We start from the raw sequence: 5,876 nt of genomic DNA, 5'->3' as shown, positions 1-5,876 counted from the left end.
TTGGTGGTCAGTTCAAATCATCCTCAAGGTAACGAGGGCTCAGGAATGTCCTCTCTTTGTTAACAGTTGGCTAATATGTGTACCTATACAAATTGCAATGCTTTGATGTCCACCATTTGAGAAGGGTTTATCTAAAGCAACCAAAGATTAGAGCTATATAACCATTCTATAGATAATATCCTATTATCCTCTTCAACAACAGGATTATAGAAAGACTAAAGTTAAAAAGGTGTTTGACTTGCACTACCAAAATATGATCTATGTAGGTACCGACAAGAGGTATCTTTTGTTGTGACTGGTCACATATAGAAAAGCTTATACAAACATCGTATAATATGGTGAAAATGATGAGGATGCCACTGAACGCAGAGCGTGTTGTTGTGGCACCCTTTACAAAAGTTAGTATTAAATCATTATGTTAAACCAAATTTTAGAATAATAATAGATACAATAGCAAGATATATGCCTTGTGGGTTAGGTATATTAAACTTATTATCACAAGAGCTAAGCTTTCAATTATAAATCAATGAGTAATGATGGTGAAAATAACAACCAAACCTACACAGTAGGTGTAAAGGGGTTGTAAAATCCCATTATAATATAAAACAGTTCAGGCATGGCATAAGTATTACGGTACAATAATAACTACTGTCTGTTCAATTAGCTTAGATTCTTGAATTTTTAAGATATTTGAAAAAATAGAAAATTGTGGTCAAAGTCATCAAAGAAAAGTGTTAGCACAGCCTTAGACCTAACATGATTTATACTTTTCAATTCTAAAGTTCAGTTTAGAACCTCATTTCTTTTCAATTTTGGTCTTTTCCCGCGATATTTTTTATAAAAAGCCGTAGAACGTCGGGTACCATAAACTTTTTTGAATCAATCCATTTAGAGCAATGGGGACGAATGTCATAAAGCGCTGAGATAGTATTTATTCGACCATCCGTATCAGGAAGTATTGTCCATCAAAATAGCTATATTAGCCAGTATGCCTAATTTGTGTTGAAACCCTACTGTTGAAACATTACGTTATTATTTATGAACTAAGCTGTTCTAAAATATGCCCAGCTTATATATATAAATACATTCCTTGTGTATTTACTTATTTATTTATTTATTTATTTATTTATTTATTTATTTATTTATTTATTTATTTATTTATTTATTTATTTATTTATTTATTTATTTATTTATTTATTTATTTATTAATTATACGAATTGGTCTGAGAAGGTATAGGACTATAATAGGCCTACTATAAAATTACACATTTATTTTCAATTTGTTATTCCGGGTGTTTTTTTTTGTATGAGAAGGACATTTGGAAACAAAAGAATTTTTGCATCAGAAAATATTATTTAAGGGCTGGGGTATGAACGTTTGGACAGTATTTATTTTGGGACATTAGAACACATCAGACATATCGAATTGCATTCTGGATACGAATAGTGTCATTCTGATATCAAATAATTTAGATTTTTGAAATTCGCAATTTAATACACATTTTATGGCAAATCATTAAAATTTGTTATTTTTGATATTTAACAGTTCTCGAAATAAACTTTATAAATCTGATGATTTATACTTCAAGTGTATGTAGGTGGAATGAAAAGCCGACGATCAATTGAAAATTTGGACCTTTCGTATTGAATATATGGATTTTTTTCCAAAAACACCAAAAAAATTAGGTCTTTTTGGGAAAAAATCCATATCTTCAATATGAAAGGTCAAAATTTTCAATTGACCGTCGGCTTTTCCTCCCAACTACATACAGTTTAAGAATATATCATTAGATTTATATAATTTACTTCGAGGACTGTTATATATCAAAAATTTGAAAAATATCAAATTTTTATAATTTGTCATAAAATTTGTATTATATCGTGATTTTCAAAAATGAAAATTATTTGATATCAGAAAGACATGCTTCGTATTCAGAATGCAATTCGATAGGTCTGAGGTGCTCTCATGTCCCACAAATAATACTGTCGAAACGCAATAAACGCTCATTCTAGATCCCTTAAAACAATCAGGTTACAGAAAACAATTCTTGTAAAGTCACTGTATCTGAAAATGTCAAGCGAAAGCTGATATTCTTGGGAAGGAATGATGGTATTAAACAAAACTCAAGTTACATTGTAAACCAGTTGAAATAAGAACGAAATCCATAATTTTAATGTCATTGTTTAGGAAAAAATAATGCTCAGAATAATGTTATGCATAAAACGTAATCGCGCCATAATTATAGTTTCGTGTAACAAAAACCGGTGGACCATCATCACCTATAGAACATATCCAATAACCGGAACGATATAACAATTGGAATGGCAGGACAGATTGGTGGACAGATTGTTTTGCCAAATTGGAAAGGGTCTATGCCCTAAGTTGAGAATGGACCATCCCACTCGATTTGTAAAAAGGTCGCGAACCCTTATGGTGGACCCAAGTAACTGCCTAAATTGAGGCAAAATTGAAAAGAAATGGGGTTTTAAATTGAACTTTGGAATTTGAAAAGTATAAACCACGTTAGGTCTAAGGCTGTGCTAACACTTTTCTTTGATGACTTTGGCCACAATTATTTATTTTTTCAAATATCTTAAAAATTCAAGAATCTAAGCTAATTGAACAGACAGTAGTGGCAAATGGTGGTCATAGACTACAAACCTAGCTGGGGCATGTTGGTGTTGTGGAGGTATGACCCCTGCAAAATGTTCCAAAAATGTTCCCCTGGTAATGAGGCTTGTTGTCACCGAGTTTAAGTCCCGTACTCCTTACAGATGTCCAGAAAATGCAATTTTAAGATTTGACCCCAGATAACCTTTGACCTGACCCCTGCAAACTGTTCCAAAAATATTCCCCCGGTCATCAAGTTTGTTGTCACCGAGTTTGAGTCCCGTACTCCTTACAGATATCCAGAAAATATATTTCTAAGATTTGACCTCTGCATGACCTTTGACCTGACCCCTGCAAAATGATCCCCTGGTTATGAGATTTGTTGTCACTGAAAATGTCCAGAAAAATGAAATTATAAGATTTGACATCAGATAACCTTTGACCTGAACCCTGGAAAGTGTTCCAAAATGTTCCCCAGATCATTAAGTTTGTTGTCACCTAGTTTGAGTCCGGTACCCTTACAGATGTCCAGGAAATGCATTTCAAAAATTTGACCTCTGCATGACCTTTGACCTGACCCTGCAAAATGTTCCCTTGGTCATGAGATTTGTTGTCACCGAGTTTGAGCCCCATACTCCTTACAGAAGTCCAGATAATGCAATTGTAAGATTTACCCCCTTAATGAACTTTGACCCCAATTCTGTATGCAAGTTATGTTATAGGTGTGTGGTATAGCCGATGCATATATGCAAATGACATCATTGTACTATATAATATGTGGCAGAAGAAGCATTTTGAAGGTATTTGGTTAAATACCGGAAATGCCCCCTTAATGACCTTTGACCCCAATTCTGTTTAGACCTTATGGGCACTGGATATAACCAATACATATGTGCAAGTTACGTAATTGTAGGGTGTAACCTGTAGGATAGGAGGAGAAGCATTTTGAAGTTATTGCTAGAAAGAAAGAAGAAAGATCGGATAGCAAAACAGTACCTAGCTCGGGGGTTGTAAACCCCCCCAGCTAGGTAACAAAAATGTATTTAGCCCGGGTGAAAGCATAAGCACATGATTGCACGTGCACTTGCAACGAGTCTAAATAATGAGCTAAGTTATAACTTACATAGCAGGTAACTATTTAATGTAATGGTTACCTGTGTTCTTGGGCAAGGCGCTTTATCCTCATTGCCTATGGGGGATGGATGTTTTGTTTGTTTCAATGTTGCAATATTGGCGCTGATGAAGCTGCTGCCTGCAAATTGCATTGTGTCTGTTCAGGTGTGTTTAATGTAAAAATTCTAGCAATTGAATATGTGAATACAAAACCCACCCAAGTCCATACGTTGGCTAAATTGAGTTAAGCATGGGCAATTGTTGCTATACATAGGCCTGTTATATGTATGAAAGAACAACTCAAATTCATCCTCTGTGTCTATTGAGCATGTGAAAAATAGCATGTATGAAAGAACCACCCAATTCCATGATTTGAGTCTTGTAACACATTGATTGAAATCCAGTATGTATTAAAGTCCACTTGTAACACATTCATTGCTAGAGAGTGACTTTTGAAAAAAAGGGTTTAATAAAGGAAAGTGTGTGGTTTATATTACATGGCAGAATGCTTATCAACATTATACATACCTGCGTGCTTTATTTAGTATTATCTTACTAGTGGTAATCTCATTCTAACATTGTCTTTGTATAATGATTAAAAAAACCACCCAAGTCCAAAATTTAAAATGAACCCCACGAAGTCCCTGAAATGCTAATCGTCATACCTAATACAGGTTAATCTACTCATTTGCACGTAAAACTAACCATATTGACCAGGTAAATCAATTTGACCTGCGGGTCACCATTAGATATTGAAATTTTAAAAACCCTTCCTTTAAAAGATAAAAAGTGAATAAAACTGGCAATCACCTTGTGGCACTCCGACATTCGTGTTGATGGCGGGTCCAGTATTACTTATTACACAGTTTTTTCATTATGTGTAGTTCGTCTTTTTCTAGCGCGTTTGACAGTATTTGGAATACCGTAGAAACCCGTCTATAAGGAATAGAAGCGACTGTGATGATAGCATATTTCACGCTAGCGCCCTCCACAATATTATATCATTATGAAATTTGAGCAAATCATTTACCGACACAAGCAGGTATACAATGTATTATTTTATCTTTATTTCGCATCTCACGAGCATAGCTCACTTGGCAAGGCATAAGACTTTGGTTCTTTAGATCGGAAGATGGTGAGTTCGAGCCTCATCACGGTCACACAAACTTTTATAAACAAAATATTGTTCAAACTTTTCATTTATATTTTCTTGCATTTTCTAAAGACTCCTTTCGTGATCATTTTTTTTTCATATTTAGTTTAATTTATTCTATTGTTTTTCTTTTATTGTTTCTTTTCTTTGTCTTTTTTTCTTGTTTAATTTTATTTTTTCTTTATTTTTCTTTGATTCATATAATATTGGCAGGATAAGGAGAGGAGGGAACTAAAGACCCATTCAGTGATTTGCTCATCCGGACGATCGTAAAAATCATCAAAATTCACCTTTGTCATTGTCATAGATGTGGTAACATAGCCTGCTAGTGGTTCAGCAGAAAACCGTGTGACACATAATATACATTTGGCTACATTTTATTATACGATAAATACGAATTTATTAAACATGGTAACAAATATTCTCTAGCAGATCGGTTATACGATGGAACTGGTAGGCATAGGCCTATTATAAATTCGGGATATTAAATATCTTCCTGACGAGACAGATCTGCGCATGTGGTCAAAGACGATTCCTTACTAGCCACAGACCGTCCGCTGGAATTAGTTGAATCGCTATGGCTGTTGGTCGGACCTCTCATCTCTCCACATCGATTGTGACCTATCCCCGACATTGCCCTTATGAACTCACATCCTCCTGTTTTATTCCAATACGCTGGCGAAGTTACGTAATAATCGGATTAACTACCATAGCAATAGGTGAAAACAATTTTTGAATATACCGCGTTATACACTGATACGTTCAGGCGGTACCTCTTCATTGAACCATATCATGCTGCACCTGTAAGATCTTTGAAAAGACCAGTATTGTATTCAATCTATGATTGCAGACATACACAGTACAGGTGATGAGTGTAACCTGCTTGTAGCGCAGCGCGATATGTTCAAAATTGTTTTCACCTATTGCTATGGTAATTAATCCGATTAATTACGCGACTTCACCAGCGTATAATGGCCGAATAAATTCTGACCATCACTT

The sequence above is a fragment of the Amphiura filiformis genome, chromosome 12 (genome assembly GCF_039555335.1).
Source record: "Amphiura filiformis chromosome 12, Afil_fr2py, whole genome shotgun sequence".
Classification (NCBI taxonomy): Eukaryota; Metazoa; Echinodermata; class Ophiuroidea; order Amphilepidida; family Amphiuridae; genus Amphiura; species Amphiura filiformis.
The sequence above is the reverse complement of the archived record's forward strand: the minus strand, read 5'-3'. Positions refer to the sequence as shown.